Below are 24,589 nucleotides of genomic sequence, written 5' to 3'. Positions count from 1 at the left end.
AGATAAGCATATTTCTTTTATATATATTCTAAAGCTATAGTTTCAAGGATACAAGTAATATTCTAAAATTATACTTCAAAAGGTTATTATTGCAGAATTCTTTATGGATTAATGCAGGCAAAAAGCAACATTTTTAACACTTTAATTCTGATGCTCTTAAATCAACTAGGGTTAATTTGCAAACAATAGATAGGTTTAAAGGCCTTTTTCTATGCTTTATTCTCTTCAGTTATTATTCGAATTCACAGCTCTCTCATTGTCGGGGTCTACACATTTCGCATTCACAACTACACACATCACCTGTTTGTACTTGACACGAAACACAGCTTTGTATTTTACAATTCATTTTCTTAAGTAGTAGGTTAAATCTAGTTTTAGGGTATAACATAATGTTCAAATAGAAACCATGCTATGTGAGATACTTTTTTAAAGAAAGGACTTGCTGCGAGATAGCTGCCACAGGACACCTAAATCTTTCAGATAAAGAGAATTTATTGCTCTCTTATCAGAAGAAACGAACTTCTTCCTGCCTGCTCAGCCATGAAGATGCCGTCAGGATTCAGAGGAAGAAGCTGACACTGACCAGACAGAATCCTGTGTTTGAATGGAATTTATGCATCATGGATGAGGGGTATGAATATGCAACAGGTTATTGTTTTTAAGGGTTAATCCTCTGTTAACCCGTGTCTTTTTTTGGGCTTATTTTGCCCAGAAAAGGTACCCGGACATCCGTAACTCTGTTTCTATTGTATCATATTGTCTTAATCCAAATTACCCAAATTATTATTACTCTAATTATATTGCTATTTTTATAACCACTTTATTACTTTTAAATTTTTAAAAAACAAGTGATTGGTGTTTTTCACATCCTGTGACCCCCATCATGTTGTAAATGCTTCCCCCAGAAACATTGGTATATGGGATGTTTTGTGTCAGATACTGTGTGAAAAACGCCAATCACTTGTTTTTAAAATTTTCAAATTTTAATAGTAATTAAATTGTTATAAAAAGATTAATATAATTAGGATAATAAAAATTTGGACAATTAAGTTTTAGGACAATATGAGACAAGAAGAACAAAGAGTTATGGATGTCCAAGTACCTTTTTCTGGGCAAAATAAGCCCGAGAAAGGACACAGGTTAACAGAGGATTAACCCTTAAAAACAATAACCTGTTGCATATTCATACCCCTCATCCATGATGCATAAATTCCATTCAAACACAGGATTCTATCTGGTCAGTGTCAGCTTCTTCCTCTGAATCCTGACGGCGTCTTCATGGCTGAGCAGGCAAGAAGAAGTTCGTTTCTTCTGATAAGAGAGCAATAAATTCTCTTTATCTGAAAGATTTAGGTCTCCTGTGGCTGCTATCTCACTGTGAGTCCTCTCTTTAAAAAAGTATCTTACATAGCATAGTTTCTATTTTAACATTATGTTATAACCTAAAACTAGATTTAAAACACTACTTAAGAAAATTAGTACAACATAACTTTCTAACGCAACACATATAATATTCATTTTAATATTTGTTAAAAGCCAGTCATACAATATGCGTTTTTCACACAGGGAATGCAGGCCCTGGAGGCATCTCCTGAAGCTGGCACAGCCCCAGCAGATGGCATCGGTGAGGAGGGAGCTGCTGGGGGGCAGTTTGGAATAACTTTGCTGTCCTAGGGTGACGTTAGGACGCTTGTATCCCCAGCTGTCTGTTCTGTTCATGCTGGATATTATGTTCTGTGCTTTCAAGACTGGCTCTGAAGAGCGAAGTTTTGTTTTGGTTTTGCTCTCAGCCACTCCCCCATGGCTGGCAGGACACAGAGACAGGGCAGTACATGGTGCTGCTTTTGCTTTTTGCTTGGCTTTTTGCTTTGCTCTTGCTTCTGCTTTGCTCCTGCTTTGCTCTTGCTTTTGCTTCTGTTCATTAATTAGTTTAGCTAAGCAGTCCGAATTTTTCCCTGTACTATTTCTCCTTTCCTTTTTTTGGAACCACTCAAACCTGCTCTGGACTGGGACCTGGGAAACACCAAGAGTTTGCACCTTGTGGCTGCAGCAGCTACCCCAGCACTGGAGGGACTGATAACAGAGCGACCACCCCCAAGAGAGGCTTTCTGAATTTGTCATCTTTTTCAGACTGGTGAAAGAGTGATGTCACCTGGTATTGTTCATTTTGTGTGCTGGGGGTGCTGTGCCTGTTAAATAAACAGGTTCTTTCCACTTCTCTCCAGGGAATCCTTCCTGACCCGGTTGTGGGGAGGGGCAATGTGGGTTTGCTTTCTGGAGGGGCCCCTTTGGAGGTTTTCTCCCAAATTTGCCCTAAACCAGGACAAAATTTGGTGCCTAACGCGTGAGGCTTGAAAGAGAGTGGAAAAAACCCTGGTCTGAGTGCATTTTGGTTGCCATTACTCTGTGTTGGTATAAAGCAGTTAATGGCCATGTTTTTTTAATTCATAATGTCTCTTGGGGTGGAGGCTTGCATGCATTTCTGGTTCCTAGGTGCAGAGGATCATTAACGGGACATCACACCATGATCAATATGATCAAGTGAAGCCAATTTATTACAAAAAACAATCTATATTTATACTGTTCTCTACTGTTCAAACTTCAAGCTAATACATGATTGGTTAAGTCCTTTTAACACACAAATTTTGATATTTCATTTAATTTTAGTTAGTCTTTCTTCTTCATGTATGTCACTGCCCTTTTCTTGTCTGCCTTTGCATCCTGAACCGTCTGCTCCTGAATGTGTTCTCCTTCTTTTGTGTCCTTCAAGGGCATGGTGACCTTATTCAGTTTCTATGAAGGCTGCATTGTGCATATGTTGCATATGTCCATTGTCCTGCAAAAAACCCTCAACACTCCTCCCAATGCTTTCTGGTCATTCAAGTGCCCTTCAGCTGACTGGTTTCATGCTTTGAGCTTCAGGGAATTGCCCAATCTTTCTGAAGCTCAAATAAATATCATATTAGTCAACATCTTAATTGTTTGTATATCTCAGAGAATTACCTTTTCTTTTGTCTTTGTCTAAAACTGTTGCTGTACAGAAATCTCTGGGGGATGGTGGACATGTCAGACGCTGCTGGGACATCCCAGAGCACTTGGACCTTGGCTCTGCACAGGAGAGCTCTTCATCCCCTTTCTCTCTTTTCCTCCCTCTGGGCATGGAGGGAGCTCCTGACTTCAGCGTGTGACTCGTGTGTGCAAAGAGCAAATCTGGGCAGAATCGGGGCAGGGAGGGTTTGGGGAGACCTTGGGATCTGTGCTGGGCACAGAAGGTGTTTTCCATTGCTCTGAGGCTGTCTGCTGTGGAAAGTGAATTTAATATCCAGCAGAGGGATGACTTCTGCATTTGATGGAGCTGTGCCTTCCCTTGGCTTTGTTGGCTGACAATAAATGAACATCCCTCTGTGTCTTAGGCAGCTCCTCCTCAAGGAAAGCAGGTGGGCGTTGGAGCCAAGGAGCTGAAAGCTGCAGGTGCAGCCTGGGCTGGAGGGAGCTCAGATTTGCACAAGGCTGCTCTGAGTGCCAGGGCTTGGATGGGGGAAATGGTGGAGTGGGGGTAGGGACAGAGTCTGATTGATTGTCAGCCATGAAGGGTCTTGATTTTTATCTCTATTCAAACTGCATGAGGGGGTACTTGGATTCAGTGTCAATTGGAGATTGCACATATCAATTTATCAACAGGGAAAAAAACCTAAATGGGACCTAAGAAATCTTTTCTCACTGTTTTTTAAATAAAATATATTCCGTTTGAATGCATTTCTGAAATCTGCCCGATTAACCACAAAAGATTTGAAAACCTAAATCAAATTATTCCCAGAGGCTTGGCTTGTTAAGTTGTTCTGAATGTCAATGAGCCCTGGGACACTGAATTCCTGCACTGAAGAGCTGAAGGCTGAACAAGCCCCTGGAGCAGGAAAATTCAGCAGCAGCCTCCAAGGTGCTGAGGATGTCAGCAGCCCCCACTGAGGCCATCCCTGCCCAGAGACCGTGGGGGAATGGGCAGACAAGGAGAGCGTCCCTGGGGCTGGGGCAGCACAACTCAGAGGCAGCAGCGGCTCCAGCTGGGAAATGGAGTGTGGAATGTGGCTGGGAAAGCCCTGCCTGGGCTGGGCCAAGCAGGACACACAAGCCCTGACTGCCATGCCCCAAAAAACTCTCTCAAGGAGACATTTAAAAGGAATTACAATTGTTTGTGTCCTCTGAGTAGGATGTACTGGAGAAATACCAGCAAGAGATTTTCAGGGCCCCAAAACAACAAAACAGACTTTGCTGGTAACTTCACAAAACGAGAGAAATTTTAGCTACTGGTTTAAAACGACATTCAATCAACACAGAACACTTCTTAAAGCACTGACTTGACCCATTCAACTTCAACAAACTCTAAGCTATTTGAATTTTACATTACTCAAATTTACAAAAGGACAGAAATAGAAGGAAATGACAGAAAGAGGGAAAGGCAAAAAAATACAGAGGAGCACAAACAGAGGTACCAACTCCTGGATTCCAGTACATTTCAGATGGAAATTCCAAGAGGAGGTAGGGTCAAGATGTGTGCTTGCCTTGTGGTCAGCCTTCAATACCCCTTGGTCTCCCTGGGCCCTTCCCCCAGCTGGGCCTTGGGGTCATTTGGTCCCTCAGGAGCTGGGCTGGGGCTGCAGAGGTGGCTGTGGAGCATTGCCTGTGCTGTGCCAGGGACTGGCAGACACCGCTGGGCTGGGATAGAGGCTCTGGGGGGATTGGGGTTCCAGGGCTGGGCAGGGCTGGGGTTCCAGGGCTGGGCAAGGCTGGACCTGCCCCTTCCTCCCCCCCCGCCCCTGACAAAATGTTTTCAGCCAACAATCTCCTCCAGTCTGTCACAATGCACAATGTTGGAGGTGAAATCCCAATCTCGGCCATGGGCACCGGGACTAGAAGGACAGTTCTTTCCCAAAGTTAGGAAAGCACAGAGCCTTCCCCAAAGTTTTGGGGACAGATGAAAGGTGACCCTTGTGAAACCATTACCAGCCAGATTTGTCCTGACAATCTTCCTATTGGAACAATCTCTGGATATATGGGATTTTGGAGGTGAAATCCCAATTCTGGCCATGGGTGTCTGGAGGAGAAGGCCAGTTCTTTTCCATGAGAAGGAAAGCACAGAGCCCCAGTGTTTCAATAGCAGATGAGGAGACTCTCAATGTGCCAAGGTCAGCTGGACCAGTCAGGCACAATCGCCTGTTGATTACAAGAAGACCTGCAGTGTCACAATGGACCCTTGGTTCAATGAAGTCCAGTATTGTCACAGTGGTCCCTATGTTTCATAAGGCCCAGTGGTGTCACAATGGTCCCACCGAATCCATGAGGCTTTGCAGTGTCACAATGGTCTCCGTAGCTCTCCAGGCCCCACAATATCACGTGACTCCTCTGTTCCATGAGCCCTGAAATGTCACAATGGCCCTTTGGACCCTGGGGGTTTGTAGTGTCACAATGTTCTCCTTTGGGTCAACAGTGTCACAAGGGACCAATTATGACACGAGGCCCCACAGTGTCACAATGGTTGGTTCCATGCAGCCCTGCAGTGTCACAAAGGCCTCTTGGTTTCCCAAGGCCCCACAGTATCACAATGGTCCTCTTGGTTCTGTAAGGAACCCCAGGGTCACAATTGTCTCACTGGTTCCATGAGGCTCCACAGAGTCACGGTGGACCCTTGGTTTGATGGGGCCTGCCAGTGTCACAATGATCCCTACATTCATGGAGCCACACACTATCACTACAATTCCCTTGTTCCATGAGGCTCAGCAATGTCACAGTGCTCTCCATGATTCCATGAGGCCCCACAGTGTCACAATGGTCCCTTGGTCTCACAGAGTCCCACAGTGTCACAATGGTCCCTTGGTTCCATGGCCCTGTGCTGCTGCATTCCCCCCTCCCCTTCTCAGGCCGCCCTGCCAGCTGAGAAATGCTCCTTGGGGCTCGGCCTTGGCCAACAGCCCCTGGGCTCAGCTCCTCTGCAGTTCATCACAAACACTGTCTGCTCCAGGCACTGCTGCTGCCCAACCAGCTCCTGGTTCCTTTAGGAGCAGCCCTGGGAACGGTTTCTGTTCCCTCAGTGGCACAACATCCCTGTTCTCACACTGCCAAAGAAAGCTGTTGGTGCCACGGGCAGCCAGGATGAGCCATTGCTGGGACTGAAGCCCCTCTCTTGGGGCCCTGCACACAGCGCTCCAAAAGGAGCCCTTGGAGCTCTCCTGGGCCAGCGACTCCCTCTGAGTGGGGCCTCTCCCAGCCGGGAACTCTCCCGTTTGCTGCACTCGGGGATCCTGAACAACGATGGAGCCTGGGCCGATCCCCCCACTCCTCCAGGCTCAGCCCTTTCACCCGCTGGGGAGATGCCAAAGGATCCACAGGGGGCATTGCCTGCCCTCAGGGGAATTGCTCACAGGTGCCTTGCACTGACTCTTGGTGTCTGTGTTCACACAGGAGTGCCTGTGCTGGGGAAATGTGGCAGAAATGCTGCTCTCTGAGTGGCTTGAGTGCCTTGGATAGCTGAGTCAGTCAGGCCTGTAAGTAAGGTTAAGTCATGAGGTCTAAGCTAAGTCAAATGCTTCTAAGAGTTGTTCTTTTGCTACATTATGTTAAATATAACTTATAAGCTAAGTTGAATATTGTTAAGTTTTATTCCTCTGTTAAATTTCTAACATAGGTTTTAAGTTAGGTTAAATACTGTTAAGTGCTGTTCTTTTGCTAAATTGTGTAGTTGACTGTTTCAGTTAAAATTAAGGTATGAGATAAATCCTGTTAAGTTTGAGCCCTGTTAAGCTTTTAGGCCATATTCCTTTTATCCTTGCCCTCACTGTCCTTGTGTCTCACACACACACAGGGACTGTTCTCGGTTCATTTCTGGTTTGATTGCCTGGATTCTGTTTGGTTTTGTTGTTGCTTTGTTTCCTTGGTGTGCCTGAAGTGTCCCCTCAGGAGCAGAGTGACTCTTGCCAAGGAACTTTGTGCTGCTTGAAATAAACAGGGCCAGGAGACTTCTTCTCCTTTTAATGCCTTTACTATAAGTGATCAGCTCAGGATTGGGCGGCTCGGCGGGGCTGCAGTCCCCGTCGTCTCTCCCAGGGCGACTCAGAGGATGAGGACGACATGCGCAGCTTTGTCCACCCGGGGCAGAGCTGGGGGTCCGGTCCCCGTGGGAGCCTTTGGGGCATCAACACCCTCCGATGTTGGATTGGTCTCAGTCTCACTTCCTCCCAGACCCGGCCCGGGGGCTCTCGAACGCAGGGTGAGGAACAGCGAAGGTTTTCAGCATCTCTGCAGGCCCAGCATGTTAGCGTTCAAAAACACGTAATCACGGGGATTATATGCGGTGCTTTTTATTAAGAGCTCTGGGAATCGGGGTATATTCGACCCAAATCTGACTCCGACCATACATCCGAAATGATCATGTTTTATACTCTATCGTTACATAACTTTCATGTTAATTATTAAACTTATATTGTTCTATTGTATACATAAATTTAGCCCCTCTCTGAATTTCCAACATAGTTTCTCACTATTCTTCTTATGGTTATATAATAATTACATTTAATTACTAAACAACCATCATATCTAACAATTATATAATTTATCATACTGCTTACGCAGGTGCAGTTGATCTGGGAAAGCACAAAGCCTAACATTTTAGATTCTATCTTGAACTTTTTCCAGGGTTCCACTATCAAGCACTCCGCTCCTCATGTCCAGACATCACTCCAATCTCTCAACTCTTACATGGCTCGTTGTTTTTGGAGTTTTCTCAGCGCATTCAGAGCAGGGCTCCCACACAGCACGAAATAAACAGGGCCAGGAGACTTCTTCTCCTTTTTAATGCCTTTACTATAAGTGATCAGCTCAGGATTGGGCCTCTCGGCGGGGCTGCAGTCCCCGTCGTCTCTCCCAGGGCGACTCAGAGGATGAGGACGACATGCACAGCTTTGTCCACCCGGGGCAGAGCTGGGGGTCCGGTCCCCGTGGGAGCCTTTGGGGCATCAACACCCTCCAATGTTGGATTGGTCTCAGTCTCACTTCCTCCCAGACCCGGCCCGGGGGCTCTTGAACGCAGGGTGAGGAACAGCGAAGGTTTTCAGCATCTCTGCAGGCCCAGCACTCCGCTCCTCTCATCCAGGCATCACTCCAATCTCTCAACTCTGAGCTGGCTCGTTGTTTTTGGGGTTTTCTCAGCGCATTCGGAGCAGGGGTCCCACACAGCATGCTGGTCCTTGGAGTATTTTGCACATCCCTCCCCTCCAAAGTCTCTTCTCCTCGCTGTTCGGGAGGTCCCCACCCCTCACTGTCTCAGAGCGGGGCCATTACCTCGCCCCAGCCAGGGCTTTCACTGATACAGAAACAACCATTAACAACAGTGACCCGTAACTACCATAGCACAGGCAGAACCCCAGCAGCAACAGTGGGAACCTTTGTCTCACAGGAAAAATCAACAGAATTTTTGTTCATAACAGTCGCCCCTCTTTCTCTTTGATCGAGCTTAAATTTTAAGCTCGCATCAACTCACAATTTTTTGATTCGTGGGTTTCCTATTTAATTTCTTGAATTGACTGTAAATTTCTTGTGCACTTTGGTAATCACGGTTACTTAACTTTGTCGCTTTCCTTGGTTTCTTTAGGTTGGTCTGCACGGCAAATGCTGTTTTAGTGAAACAGATAAATAAGCACAGTAAAAACAGCAATCCTCCAAGTATACACAGTGAGGAAAACTACTCTTCCCCACACATCCTTTTTGAAAATCTCCAGGTTCTCCCACCAACTGAAATCAAGTGTTTTGGGTCCAAAAATGAGAAACTTGTAACAAAAAAAAAAAAAAAAACGGGGGGGGAATTTGGGTCCAAAAAGGGAAATTTGGGACTAAAAAGGGAAATTTGGGTTCAAAAATGGAGAATTTTGGGCCAAGAATAGAGAATTTGGGCTGAAAATGGGAGAATTGGGTCCAAAAAAGGGAAATTTGTACCAAAAAAGGAGAATTTGGGTCTAAAAGGGGAATTTGGGTGCTCAGGTGGGAAGATTGGGCTCCAAAAGGGAAATTTGGGCTGAAAAAAAGGGAAAATTTGGGCTCAAAAAGGAGAATTTGGGTCTAAAAGGGGAATTTGGGTGCTCAGGTGAGAAGTCTGGATCTAAAAAAGGGGAATTTTAGTCTAAAAAAGGGAAAAATTGGACCAAAGAAGGGGAATTTGGGGCCAAAAAGGGAAATTGGGGACTGAAAAAGGAGAATTTGTGTCAAGGAAGGGAAAGTTTGGGACTAAAAATGGGAATTTGGGTGCTCAGGTGGGAAGTTTGGGGTCAAAAATGGGAATTTGGGGGATTTTGGGTGTCCCAAGGGGGGAATTTGGGGGATTTTGGAGAATTTGGGGGATTTGGGGGAGTTTGAGGCATTTTGGGGAAGTTTGGGTTTCCTGAGAGGGGAATTTTGGGGGAATTTGGGGGGAATTCATGGGAATTTGGGTGTCCTGAGGAGGAAATCTGGAGGATTTTGGGGGGGATTTGGGGTGTCCTGAGGGATAATTTGGGGGATTTTGGGGAATTTGGGGGAATTTGGGAGGGTTTTGGGGGAATTTGAGGGACTTTGGGTGTCCTGAGGGGAATTTTGGGGGAGTTTGGATGTCTTGGGGGGGGAATTTGGGGAAGAATTTGGGGCATTTTGGGAGAATTTGGGGGATTTGGGGCATCCTGAGGGGGAATTTTGGGGGGAATTTGAGGGAATTTGGGTGTCCTAAGGGGTTTTTTAGTGGGATTCAGGTTGTCCTGAGGAGGGAATTTGGGAAATTTTGGGGAAATTGGGGGAATTTTAGGGAAATTTGGTGGAGTTTATTTATGGGAATTTGGGGGATTTTGGGGGGAATTTGGGCATCCTGAGGGGGAAATTTGGGGCATTTTTGGGGAGTTTGGGTGTTCTGAGGGAGAATTTGAGTGATTTTGGATGTTCTGAGGGGGAGTTTGGGGGGAATTTGGGGATTTTGAGGGATTTCAGGTGTCCTGGAGGGGGGGATTTGGGAGAATTTGGGGGTTCTGAGAGGGAATTTTGGGGGATTTGAGAGGAATTTGGGGGATTTTTGTTGTCCTGCTGGGGGAATTTGGGTTATTTTGGGGAATTTTGAGGATTTTGGGTTTCCTGAGGGGGAATTTTGGGGGAATTTGGGTGTCCTGAGAGGGGAATTTGGGGGAATTTTGAGGGATTTGGGGGATCTGGGGAGAAATTTCGAGGATTTTGAGGGAATTTGTGGAAGTTTGGGAGGAATTTGGGGTATTTGAGGTGTTCTGAGGGGGAATTTGAGGAATTTGGGAGAATTTTGGTGTTCTGAGAGGGAATTTTGGGGGATTTTGGAGGATTTGGGTGTCCTGAGGGGGGAATTTGGGGAGAATTTGGGGAAATTTGGAGGATTTTGGGTGTCCTGAGGGGGGATTTTGAGGGAATTTGGGAGAAGGAACTTGGAGGAAGTTGAGTGCCCTGAAGGGCAAATTTGGGGAATTTTGGGGCAATTTGAAGGATTTTGGAGGGAATTTGGGGGATTTTTGAGGCATTTCGGGGGTTTTGGGTGTCCAGAGGGAGGAATTTGAGGATTTTGGGGGAAATGGAGACATTTTGGGTGTGCTGAGCATGGATTTTCGAGGCAATTTGGGGGAAATCTGGGGAATTTTTGGTTTCCTGAGGGGGAATTTGAGAGATTTTGGGGGGAATTTATGGGAATTTGGGTGTCCTGAGGGGAAATTTGGGGATTTTGGGGGAATTTGGGATTTTGGGGTGTCCTGAGGGGGAATTTGGGGGATTTTTGGAGGAATTTAGGGGAGAATCTGGGGAATTTTGGAGGATTTTGGATATCCTGAGGGAGAAATTGAGGGAATTTAGAGAATTTGGGGGGGATTTGTGAGGAATTTGGGGAATCTTGTGGAGATTTTTTTTTGGATTTTGGGTGTCCTGAGAGGCGAATTTGAGGGGATTTGGGAGAATTCGAGTATTCTGAGAGGGAATTTTGGGGGAATTTGCGGCATTTTTGAGGATTTGGGTGGAATTTGGGTGTCCTGAGGGGGAATTTGGGGAATTTGAGAGGAAATTGGGGCATTTTTGTTCTCCTGAGGGGGAATTTGGGAAAATTTGAAGATTTTGGGTGGAATTGGGGGGATTTTAGGTGTCCGGAGGGGGAATTTCGAGGCATTTTTGGGGAATTTGGGTGTCCTGAGGGGGGAGTTTGGGAGATTTTGGGGAAATTGGGGGATTTGGGGCATTTTGGGGGATTTTAGGTGTCCTTAGAGGGGATTTTGGAGGAATTTGGGGAATTTTGGGGAGATTTTTGTGGATTTTCGGTGTCCTGAGGGGAAATTTGGGGATTTTTGGAGGAATTTGGGGGAGAATCTGGGGAATTTTGGAGGATTTTTGATGTCCTGAGGTGAAATTTGAGGAAATTTAGAGGATTTGGCGAATTTTGAGGGATTTGAGGGAATTTGGAAAATTTGGGGCATCCTGAGGGGGAATTTGGGGGCATTTTGGGGGAGTTTTGGTTTCCTGAGGGAGGAATTTGGGGAAATTTGGAGAATTTGGGGCATTTTGGGTGTCCTGAGAGGGGAATTTGGGGATTTTGGGGGAGTTTGGGTTTCCTGAGGGGGGATTTGAGGGATTTTGGGGAAATTTGGGGAATTTGAGAGGAATTTGGGAGATTTCTGTTGTCCTGAGGGGGAATTTGGGTTACTTTGGAGAATTTTGGGGGAATTTGGGAGTCCTGAGGGGATAATTGGGGAAATTTGGAGGATTTGGGGGGAATTTGGGGCATTTTAGGTGTCCTAAGGGGGAATTTGTGGATTTTGGGGAAATTTGGGGGATCCTGAGGGGGAAATTTGGGAGATTTTGGGGAAACTGGGGCATTTGGGGGAAATTTGGGGCATTTTGGGAGATTTTGGGGTGTCCTGAGGGGAAATTTGGGGATTTTGGGAGAATCTGGGGGATTTTGGGTGTCCTGAGGGGCAGTTTGAGAGATTTTGGGGAGAATTTGAGGGGGAATTAGGGGGATTGGGGGGGGGGGGGGACTCTGATGGGGGCATCTGGGCGATTTTGGGGGAATTTGGAGGATTTTTGCGGGGAATTTGGGGCATTTGGGGGGAATTTGGGGCATTTTGGGGATCCTGAGGGGGAATTTGGGGCATTTTGGGGGGAATTTGTGGGATTTTGAGTGTCCTGAGGTGGCAGTTTTGGGATTTTGGAGGAATTTTGGGGTGTCCTGAGGGGGAAATTTGGCGGGAAATTTCGGGTGTCCTGAGGAGAGGAATTTGGGGGGGGGGGGGGGAATTTTAAGGATTTTGGGGGGATTTTGGGGGAGTTTGCTTGTCCTGAGGGGGGATTTGGGATAATTTGTGGGATTTTGTGGGATTTTTTAGGATTCTGTGTAATTTTCCCCTCAGAAAGTGTCCCCGGCCGGGCTCCCCACACGCTCGGCCCACCCCGCCCGCTTCTCCCCCGGTGACAAATTCTCGCGGCACCGCCTGGCCCTGAAACGGAGATTCGGGGTCCTGCCCACCCAGCGGGGCCGGGCCCTGCTCTGAGGGACCCCAAAAACCCCCAAAAAAACCCCAAATACCCCCAAAAACCCCCGGTGGAGGAGATGGAGCTCAGTCACACGCGCTGAGCTGAACTCGATGGGAGGGAGGGGTTAAACAGGGGGAAATTGCGAATATTAAAGGATTTGGGAGCTCGGAGGTGTCTGAGTGTTGGTGGTCAAATAAATTTGGGGTTTTTTCGTTGTTTTGGGGGGTTTTTGGGGTGTGGGAGGGAATTAACGGCGATCTGTGGGGCGCGGGGTGTGATGGGAGTTGGAGGCGCGGATATAATGAGGATCTATGGGGCGCGGGGCATGATGGGAGTTGGAGGCGCGGATATAATGGCGATGTGGGCGCGGGTATAATGGAGCTCAACGGGGGGCGGGGGATGATGGGAGATGTAGGCGCGGGTATAATAGGGATCTGTAGGGCGTGAGGGATGATGGGAGTTGTATGCGCGGGTATGATAGAGCTCTAAAGGTCTCAGGGGATGATGGGAGTTGTATGCACGGATATAATAGGGATCTAGGGGGCGCGGGGGATGATGGGAGTTGGAAGTGCGGGTATAATGAGCTCTATGGAGCACGGGGCATGATGGGAGTTGGAGGCCTGTGTATAACGGGGCTCTATGGAGCACGGGGGATGATGGGAGATGTAGGCACGGGTATAATAGAGCTCTATGGAGGCCTGTGTATAATGGGGCTCAACGGGGCGCGAGGAATGATGGGAGTTGTATGCACGGGTATAATAGAGCTCTATAGGGCTCAGGGGATGATGGGAGATGTATGCACGGATACAATAGGGATTTATGGGGCGCGGAGGATGATGGGAAATGTAGGCGCTGCTTTATTAGAGCCTCGGTGCATCACAGGAGATGAAGGCTTTGTTTAATGAGGCCGCGGGGCATCATGGGGGATAGAGGCCCTGCTTTAATGGTGCTTAATGGAGCCGCGGGGCACGATGGGAGCTGTAGTCCCAGATGTGCCTGTGACGAGCGCTCGAGGATCCGGGAGGGCACCTGAGAGGACCCTGTGGCCTCGGGGCGCCCTTGGAGGGCACCTGGGGGCGCTCTGAGGGGTCTCCATGGGGCGCGGGACGTGTCGGTGTTGGCAGGGCCGGAACTCGGCCATGAGGGGGCTCTGTGGCCGCGGGGGATGACGGGAGATGCAGGCCCGGAAGCGGCGCTCGGAGGCCTCTGTGTGCCCTGGGGTGTTTGGGGGTCCCAGGAGGCGTTTGGGGGTCCCGGGTGAGCTCTGGGGGCAGCCGGGGGTCCCGCAGGGTCTGGGGGCGCCAATGGGGCACGGGAAGGCGATAACGGGCGCTGTGGGGAGCGCGGGGCATGACGGGAGCTGTAGGCCCGGCTCCGTTAGGGTCTATTGGGCCGCGGGGCATGATGGGAGCTGTAGGCTTGGCTCCATTAGTCGTCTATAGGGTTGCGGTGCATGATGGGATTTAGAGGCTAAAAGTTTCTAAAATGGCACCTCCTCCAGGCCTCGCCCTAAGGTCGTGTTCCCGGGCGCTGATTGGTCTCAGCAAGTGACAGGCGGGAGCGTCAGCCATTGGGAGGCGGCGGAGGCGGGAACAGCCCCTTTAACCCTCCAGTGCCTCCCAGTCCCTCCCAGTTCATCTCAGTCCATCCCAGTATCGCTCCCAGTACATCCCAGTTTGCCCCAGTGCCTCCCAGTATCTCCCAGTTCATCCCAGTCTGTCCCAGTACAGCCCCCGTGCCCTTCCAGGCCTTCCCAGTCCATTCTTTGATTACTCCCAGTACATCCCAGTTTTTCCCAGTTTGTCCCAGTTTGTCCCAGTATCTCCCAGTCCATCCCAGTCCCTCCCAGTATCACTTCCAGTATGTCCGAGTTTGCCCCAGTCCCCTCCCAGTATGTCCCAGTCCCTCCCAGTCCATCCCAGTATGCCCCAGTTTGTCCCAGTCCCTCCCCTGCCCCTCCTCAGCTCTGCCCCTGCCCCTTCTATGACCACGCCCCTTCTTTCCTTGGCCACGCCCTTTCTTCCATTGGCCCTGCCCCCTCCCAGTTCCCACCCCCATTTCCAGTTCCAGCAGCTGCTCTGGGAAGGTGCGTGGGGCCCCAGTTCATCCCAGTTCATCCCAGTAACTCCCAGTATCTCCCAGTTACTCCCCAATAACTCCCAGTAACCTCCCAGTAACTTCTCAGTAACTCCCAGTTCATCCCAGTAACCCGCCAGTAACTCCCAAAACTCCCAGTTACTCCCCAGTAACTCCCAGTAACTCCCAGTTCATCCCAGTAATTCCCAGTAACCCCCCCAGTGCTCCCCAGTCCATCCCAGTAACTCTCAGTCTATCCCAGTCCCCCCCAGTTTGTCCCAGTTTGTTCCAGTCCTGCCCTGCTCAGGAATCCCAGTGACTCCCCCGGCCCCAGTCCCCACCCAGTATAACCCAGTCCCTCCCAGTATAACCCAGTTCCCTCCCAGTCCCTCCCAGTTCATCCCAGTTCCCCTCCTGTCCCCCCCAGTTTGTCCCAATCCTTTCCCAGTTCCCCCCAGTCCCTCCCAGTCTGTCCCAGTTCCCTCCCAGTATCCCCCAGTTTGTTCCAGTCTGTCCCATTCCCTCCTCCCAGTATCCCTCAATTCCCTCCCAGTGCATCCCCAGTCCCTCCCAGTCCCTCCCAGTATAAACCAGTATCTGCCAGTCCCCTCCCAGTCCCTCCCAGTTTGTCATAATCTCCTCCCAGTATCCCTCAATCCCCTCCCAGTCCCTCCCAGTTTGTCCCTCCAGTCCCCCCTTCATCCATTCCCAGTTCCCCCCAGTCCCTCCCAGTATCCCTCCAGTCTGTCCCTGTTCCCTCCCAGTCCATCCCAATCCCCTCCCAGTTTATCCCAGTTCCCTCCTAGTCCCCTCCCAGTATCCCCCAGTCCCCTCCCAGTATAACCCAGTCCATCCCAAATCCCTCCCAGTTCCCTCCCAGTTTGTCCCAGTAACCCCAAAACCATCCCAGTCCCCTCCCAGTATGACCCAGTGCCTTCCCAGTCCACCCCAGTCCCTCCCAGTTCACCCCAGTTCCATCCCAGTTCCCTCCCAGTATGACCCAGTCCCTCCCAGTGCCCTCCCAGTATAAACCAGTCCCCTCCCAGTTTGTCCCAATGCCCTCCCAGTATAACCCAGTCACTCCCAGTCCCTCCCAGTTCCCCCCAGTCCCACCCAGTTCCCCCCAGTCCCTCCCAGTTTGTCCCAGTTTCTCTCCCAGTATCCCCCAGTTTGTCCCAATCTGTCCCATTCCCTCCTCCCAGTATCCCTCAATTCCTTCCCAGTCCCTCCCAGTATAAACCAGTATCCGCCAGTCTGTCCCAGTTCCCTCCCAGTCCCTCCCAGTCCACCCCAGTTGCTCCCAGTCCATCCCAGTCCCTCCCAGTTCCCTCAGAGGTCACAGAATGGAGCGAGAGCGGCTGCGGGCACTGGTGATACTGGGACAAACTGGGACAGACTGGGAGGGAACTGGGATGAACTGGGAGGGAACTGGGAAGGACTGGGAGGGAACTGAGGGAGGATTGGGAGGGACTGGGAGATACTGGTTTATACTGGGAGGGAACTGGGAGGGACTGGGGGAGACGGGGAAACTGGGAGGGACTGGGATTGAACTGGGGTTGAAGTGGGATGGACTGGGATGGAACTGGGTTATACTGGGAGGGAACTGGGATTGAACTGGGAGGAACTGGGAGGGACTGGGAGGGACTGGGGGGTACTGGTTTATACTGGGAGGGCACTGGGAGGGAATTTGGGGGTTACTGGGCGGAACTGGGACAAACTGGTCTGAGCTGGGATGGTTTTGGGGTTACTGGGATAAACTGGGATTAACTGGGAGGGACTGGGTTATACTGGGAAGGAACTGGGAGATACTGGGAGGGAATTGGGATGGACTGGTTTATACTGGGAGGGACTGGGACAAACTGGGGATACTGGTTTATACTGGGAGGGAGGGTCTGTACTGGTCCATACTGGTCCATACTGGTCCATACTGGTTTATACTGGTCCATACTGGTCCATACTGGTTTATACTGGTCCATACTGGTTTATACTGGTCCATACTGGTCCGTACTGGTCTCTGACCCCTCCCCCCCAGGTGCCTCCAGTCCGTTCCAGTACGGTGAGTGACAAACTGGGACAAACTGGGAGGGCCCCAAAGTGTCCCCAAATGTCCCCAAATGGCCCCAAATGTCCACAAAATGTCTCCAGATGGCCCCAAATGTCCCCAAAATGTCCCTAAAATGTCCCCAAATGTCCCCAAAATGTCTCCAAAATGTCGCCAAAATGTTCCCAAATGTCCCCAAATGTCCCCAAATGTCCCCAGCAAAGGCAATGAATAAAAATGGATGAAAAAATGGGATTTTGGTCACTGGGGGAGGGGACACGGGGACAGCGGTGGCACCGGGAGGGGACATCGGGGCCATCATGGCCTTGGGGACATCGGGGCATTGGTGGCCCTTGGGGACATCGGGTGAGGGTGGCCGTGGGGACAGGAGGTGAGGGTGGCCCCAGGTCCGGCTGTGTCCGCTCCCCGATGTCCCCGCGTCCCTCGGGTGACCGAGCCCAGGGGACGTCCCCCGGTCCCTGCAGCCGCACGAGGCCGCGGTGGCGGCAGCAACGTCCCCACGGTGTCCCCACGGTGTCCCCAGAATGTCCCCATCTCCACAACAACATGGTGGCCACCGTCCCCACGTCCCTCCAGATGCCACCACCATGTGTCCCCTGATGTCTCTGATGTCCCCAGAATGTCCCCATCTCCATGGTGATGTGGTGGCCAGCATCCCCACGTCCCTCCAGATGCCACCACCATGTGTCCCCTGATGTCCCCATCTCCATGGTGACGTGGTGGCCACCATGCCCACGTCCCTCCAGATGTCCCCAGGTGTCTCCTGATGTCCCCATCTCCACAAGATCATGGTGGCCACCATCCCCACGTCCTTCCAGATGCCACCATGTGTCCCCTGATGTCCCCTGATGTCCCCATCTCCACAACACCATGGTGGCCACCATGCCCACGTCCCTCCAGATGTGCCCAGGTGTCTCTTAATGTCCCCATCTCCAAAACATCATGGTGGCCACCACCCCCATGTCCCTCCAGATGCCACCACCACAGGCCCCTAGGTGCCGATGTCCTCGGTGACGTGGGCGTAGATCTGCGTGGCGCCCCTGAAGCTGGTGGTGGCCATGGAGCCCTCGCAGCGCATCACCTGGGCGTGAGGTGGGACCACGAGATGGTGGTGGGACCATGGAATGGATGATGGGTCATGGGGTGGGTGGTGGGACCATGGGGTGGATGGTGGGACCATGGGGTGGGTTCATTGGGTTGGGTTGGGTTGGAGCCCTCCCAGAGCATCACCTGGGCACCAGGGGGGTTATGAGATGGTGGTGGGGTCATGAGATGGTGGTGGGACCATGGGATCAGTGGTGGGGTCATGGGATCTGTGGTGAGACCAGGGAATGGGTGGTGGGACCATGGGATGGTGATGGGACCATAAGATGGTTGAGTTGGGTTGGATTGGGTTGGATGGGTTGGGTTGGAGTGCCCCCAGCGTATCTCCTGGACATGATGAGATCAGTGGTGGGACCATGGGATGGGTGGTGGGACCATGGGGTGGTGGTGGGACCATGGGGTCAGCAGTGGGCCCATGAGATGGGTGGTGGGACCATGGGGTGTTTGGGTTGGGTGGGGTTGGAGCCCTCCCAGCACCATCACCTACCTGCTCATGGGGTCGGGGGTCAGAGGTGGCTCACGTGACCCCAGTTGGCCCCCGTGGCCATGTGGTGACCATCATGACCATGGTGGCCCCGCATGGCCCTGGTGACCCCCCTTGACCACATGATCTTAATGGAACCCCATGACCCCATGACCTTGATGGAACTGCATAACCCCATGACCTCCATGTACCCCCATGACCCCATAACCCTGATGGAGCTCCATAACCACACGGCCTTGATGGAACTCCATAACCTCATGACCTTGATGGAACTCCATAACCCCATGACCCTGATGGAGCTCCATAACCACACGGCCTTGATGGAACTCCATGACTTCATGACCTTGATGGAACTCCACGACCATGGTGGAACCACAAAACCCCATGACCCCATAGCCATGATGGAACTCCATAACCACATGACCCTGATAGAACTTCATAACCACATGACCTTGATGGACCCCATAACCCCATGACCTTGATAGAACCCTATGACCCTGATGAAACCCCATTACCGCACAACCTTGATGGACTCCCATAACCACATAACCCAGATGGACCCCCATAACCCCATGACCTTGATGGAACCCCATGACCACATGACTTTGATGGACCTCCATAACCCCATAACCCTGATGGAACCCCATAACCACATGACCCTGATGGAACCCCATGACCCCATAACCATGATGGAACCCCATAACCATTATGTACCCCCATGACCCTGATGGAACCCCATAACCCCATAGCCTTGATGGACCTCCATAACCCCATAACCATGATGGACCCTCATAACCACATGGCCCCATGACCTTGATGGGCCTCCAAAACCTCATAACCATGATGGACCCCCATAACCACATGGCCCCATAACCCTGATGAAACCCCCTGGACCCATGACCCTGATGGAACCCCATAACCCCATGATCCATCCCATAACCATGATGGAACCCCATGACCCTGATAGACCTTCATAACCACATGACCGTGATGGAACTCCATAACCCCATAATCATGATGGACCTCCATTACCCCAATAAATCCCCATGACCTTGATGGACCTCCATAACCACATGACCCTGATGGAACCCCATGACCCCATAACCCTGATGGAACCCCATGGACCCATGACCCTGATAGACCCCCATAACTCCATGATCCCATAACCATGATGGACCTCCACAACCCCATGGCCTTGATGGAACCCCATAACCACGATGGATCCCCATAAGCCCATGATCCCATAACCCTGATGGAACCCCATAACCCATAACCATGATGGACCTCCATAACCACATGGCCTTGATGGAACCCCATAACCCCATGACTCCATGACCTTGATCGGCCCCCATAACCACATGACCCCATAACCCTGGTGGACCCCCATAACCACATGACCGTGATGGAACTCCATGACCACATGATCCTGCTGACCCACCATGACCTTGATGGATCCCCATGACCCTGATGGACTCCCATAACCCCATAGCCTTGATGGACCTCCATAACCCCATAACCTTATGGACCTCCATAACCACATGACCTTGATGGAGCCCCATAACATCATGACCCTGGTTACTCCCATGATCTTGATAGACCCCCATAACCCCATGGCCTTGAAGGAACCCCATAACCACATGTCCGCGTGCGGGATGTCCCCGTGCGGGATGTCCCCGTGCGGGATGGCCCTGTGCAGGATGTGTGGGATGTCCCCGTGCGGGAAGTCCCTGTGCGGGATGTCACCGTGTGGGATGTCCGTGTGCAGGATGTCCCCGTGCGGGATGTCCCCGTGCGGGATGTCCCCGTGCGGGATGTCCGTGTGCGGGATGTCCATGTGCAGGATGTCCCCGTGCGGGATGTCCCCGTGCGGGATGTCCGTGTGCGGGATGTCCCCGTGCGGGATGTCCCTGTGCGGGATGTCCCTGTGCGGGATGTCCCCGTGCGGGATGTCCCTGTGCGGGATGTCCCTGTGCGGGATGTCCCCGTGCGGGATGTCCCCGTGTGGGATGTCCCCGTGCGGGATGTCCCCGTGCGGGATGTCCCCGTGTGGGATGTCCCCGTGTGGGATGTCCCTGTGCGGGATGTCCCTGTGCGGGATGTCCCCGTGCGGGATGTCCACATGCGGCGCGAAGCCACCGGCGCCCCACAGGAACACCCGGGGCAGCTGGGCCACCACCAGGAGCAGCGCGTCACCCGCCAGGACGGGGTGGCAGGACAGCGGGGACGAGCCTGGGGAGAGGGGACACGAGTGAGGAGAACTTGGAGACCTTGGGGACCTTGGAGCTGTTGGAGATGTTGGGGTGATGGGGATCTTGGGGACCTTGGGGAGCTTGGGGACACTGGGGACCTTGGAGATGTTGGAGATGTTGGAGACCTTGGGAATCTTGAGGACGTTGGGGACTTTGGGAATATGGAGGTTGTTGGGCACATTGGAGATGTTGGGGACCTTTGGGACCTTGGGGACATTGGAGATGTTGGGGTGATGGGACATTAGAGACATTGGAAAACACTGGGGACATCGGAGATGTTGGGGCAATGGGGACCTTGGGGACCTTGGGGACATCGGAGATGTTGGAGACCTTTGGGACCTTGGGGACATCGGGGGCACTGGGGACATCAGGTGCACTGGGGTGATGGGGCCTTGGGGACCTTGGGGACATTGGAGACCTTGGGGACCTTGGAGATGTTGGGGTGATGGGGACCTTGGGGACATTGGAAAACCTTGGGGACCTTGGAGATGTTTGGACATTGGAGATGTTGGTGTGATGGGACATTGGGGACATTGGAGATGTTGGGGACCTTGGAGATGTTGGGGTGATGGGACACTGGGGACACTGGAGATGTTGGGGTGATGGCACATTGGGGACCTTGGGGACCTTGGGGACATTGGAGATGTTGGGGTGATGGGACCTTGGGGACATCTGAGGATCTTGGGGACCTTGGGGACATCTGAGGAGACCTCGGGGCCATCGTTCTCCCCGAGGCCACTTTGGTGTCCCTCAGCCCATCCTGGTGTCCCCAAGGCCGTTCCTGGGCTGGCATTGCCACCCTCGGTGTCCCCAAGGCCGTTCCTGGGCTGGCATTGTCACCCTCGGTGTCCTCGGGCTCCATCTTGATGTCCCTCACCCATTGTCACCATTTCCCACCCAATTTTCCCCATTTTTAACCAAATTTTCACCATTTTTACCCCATTTTTCACCATTTTTACCCCATTTTTCACCATTTTTACCCCATTTTCACCATTTTCCACCCATTTGCGTCATTTCCCACCCATTTTCACCATTTTTACCCCATTTTCACCATTTTAACCCATTTCCACCATTTTAACAAATTTTTCACCATTTTAACCCAATTTTCACCATTTCCCACCCATTTTCACCATTTTAACCCAATTTTCACCATTTTAACCAATTTTTCACCATTTTAACCCATTTTCACCATTTCCCACCCCAATTTTCACCCTTTTAAACCAAATTTTCACCATTTTAACCCATTTTTCACCATTTTCCCCCAATATTTTCACCACTTTCCACCCAGTTTTCCCCATTTTTTCACTATTTTTCCATTTTCACCATTTTTTCCCATTTTCCCCTCTTTTCCCCTCCCTTTTTCCCCCATTTTTTCCCCTAATTTTTTTTTCTCTCATTTCCCCCTATTTCTTCCCATTTCCCCAATTTTTCCATTTCCCCCCCGATTTTCCCTGGTTTCCCCCATTTTCCCCTGTTTCCCCCCAATTTCCCCAGTTCTCTGCAGTCCTTTCCGTTTTTTCACCATTTTTTCCAATTTCCTTCCATTTTCCCCCCATTTTTCCCTGGGTTTTCCCTCTTTTTTCCCCATTTTCCCCACGTTTTTTCCTCCCATTTTTTCCCCATTTTCCCCCTAATTTTCCCACATTTTACCCCCTTTTTTTTTCCTATTTTTCTCCATTTCCACCCCATTTTTCCCAATTTTTTTCCTGTTTTTTCCTCCTATTTTCCCCCCATTTTCCCCCCATTTTTTCCTATTTTCCCCCCACTTTTCCCACATCATTTTCCTGTTTTCTTTCCTATTTTTTTCCACATTTTCCCTGGTTTTTTCCTATTTTTCCCCTTTTTACCCATTTTTCCCTGTTTATTTTCCTATTTTTCCCCTTTTTACCCATTTTCCCCCCATTTTTCCTCACATTTCCCCCACATTTTTACTTTTATTTTTTTCATATTTTTTCCCATTTTCCCCCCATTTTCCCCTGTTTTTTCCTCCCATTTTCCCCCCATTTTCCCCTATTTTTTTCCTATTTTTCCCCACTTTTCCCACATTTTTTCCTGTTCTTTCCTCCCATTTTCCCCCCACTTTTCCCCCATTTTATCCCCATTTTCCCTGTTTTTTTCCTATTTCTTCCCCATTTTTTCCACATTTTCCCTGTTTTTTCCTCCAATTTTCCTCCCATTTTTTTTCCTATTTTTTCCCCACTTTCCCTGTTTTTTTTTTTTTCCTATTTTTTTCCCACATTTTTCCCCGGTTTTTTCCTATTTTTTTCCCCACTTTTCCCTGGGTTTTTTCATATTTTTTCCCCATTTCCCCCCATTTTTCCCCCATTTTTGCCCGCTTTTTTTCCTATTTTCCCTCCCATTTTCCCCTCCCATTTTCCCTGGATTTTTCCTATTTTTTCCCTGTTTTTCCCACATTTTTTCCTGTTTTTTCCTCCCATTTTTCCACATTTTTCCCTCTCTTTTTCCTATTTTTTCCCCATTTTTCCCCATTTTCCCACAGTTTTTATTATTTTCCCCATTTTCCCTGTTTTTTCCTATTTCTTCCCCATTTCCCCCCCATTTTTCCCTGTTTTTTCCTCCCATTTTCCCCCCATTTTTCCCACATTATTTTCCTGGTTTTTCCTCCCATTTTCCCCACATTTTTTCCTATTTTTTCCCATTTTTCCCACATTTTTTCCTATTTTTCCCCATTTCCACCCCATTTTTCCCACATTTTTTCCTGGTTTTCCTCCCACTTTCCCCCCATTTTTTCCTATTTTTTCCCAATTTTTCCCACATTTTTCCTCACTTTTCCCCCATATTTTTCCTTTTTATTTTTTCCTTTTTTCCCCCATTTTTCGCTGTTTTTTCCCTCCCATTTCCCCCCCATTTTTCCCCACATTTTTTTCCTATTTTTTTCCCCATTTTCCCCCCCATTTTCCCCGTTTTTTTTCCTATTTCTTCCCTTTTTCCCCACATTTTTTCTCCATTTTCCTCGTTTTTTTCCCCATTTTCCCCACATTTTTTCCTATTTTTTCCCACATCTTTTTCCTGTTTTCTTTCCTATTTTCCCCATTTTCCCTGGATTTTTCCTATTTTTCCCCATTTTCCCCACATTTTTCCCTGTTTTTTTTTCCTATTTTTTCCACATTTTCCCCACATTTTTCCTATTTTTTCCCACATTTTCCCCACATTTTTTCCTCACCTTTTCCCCACATTTTTCCTTTTTTTCCCCCATTTTCCCCCCATTTTCCCCTGTTTATTTTCCTATTTCTTCCCCATTTTCCTCCACATTTTTCCCCATTTTCCCCCGGTTTTTTCCTACTTTTTCCCCACTTTTCCCTGTTTTTTTTTCCTATTTTTTCCTCATTTTCCCCCATTTTCCCCCATTTTTTCCTGTTTATTCCTCCCATTTTCCCTCCACGTTTCCCTGGTTTTTTCCTATTTTTTCCCCATTTTCCCCACATTTTTTCCTGTTTTTTCCTCCCATTTTCCCCCCATTTTTCCCTGGTGTTTTTCCCCATTTTTCCCTGTTTTTTTCCTATTTTTCCCACATATTTCCCACATTTTTTTCCCTCACATTTCCCCGCCCTTTTTCCCCTGTTTTTTTCCTATTTTTTCCCCATTTTCCCTTTGTTTTACCCCATTTTTCCTCTTTTCCCCCCATTTTTTGTTTTTTTACCGATTTTTTGCCCCAATTTTAAAATTTTCTTCATTTTTCCCAACTTCCCCATTTTTCCCCCAGTTTCTCTCCCCACTGACCACGCTCTGAGCCAGAACCTCCCCCTGGTTTTCCTTTTGTTTTTCCCATTTTTTCCATTTTTTCGCCGATTTCCCCCCTTTTTTCCATTTTTTTCAATTCTTTCCCCATTTTTCCCAATTTCCCCGCAGCTCCGGGGACACAAAACGGGGACTAAAATGGGAAAATTTGGTTAAAAATGGGGGGGAAAGCGGGAAATTTGGTCCAAAATGGGAAAATTTGGTTAAAAATGGGAAAATTTGGTTAAAAATGGGAAAATTTGGCTAAAAATGGGGAAATTTGGGGAAATTTGGAAAAATTTGGGATTTTTGAGAGCCTGGAACAGCCACAGC

The 24,589-nt window shown here is 49.7% G+C and overlaps 1 pseudogene; it reads left to right on the top strand.

Annotated features, from left to right (window-relative positions):
* The window catches only part of LOC132083488 (Fc receptor-like protein 3), a 43,455-nt pseudogene extending 30,895 nt beyond the window's left edge, over positions 1 to 12,560 (top strand).
* Positions 12,561 to 24,589: the final 12,029 nt, after the last annotated feature.

Source organism: Ammospiza nelsoni, chromosome 24, assembly GCF_027579445.1.
Source record: "Ammospiza nelsoni isolate bAmmNel1 chromosome 24, bAmmNel1.pri, whole genome shotgun sequence".
Lineage (NCBI taxonomy): Eukaryota > Metazoa > Chordata > Aves > Passeriformes > Passerellidae > Ammospiza > Ammospiza nelsoni.
The sequence above is the reverse complement of the archived record's forward strand: the minus strand, read 5'-3'. Positions and strand labels throughout refer to the sequence as shown.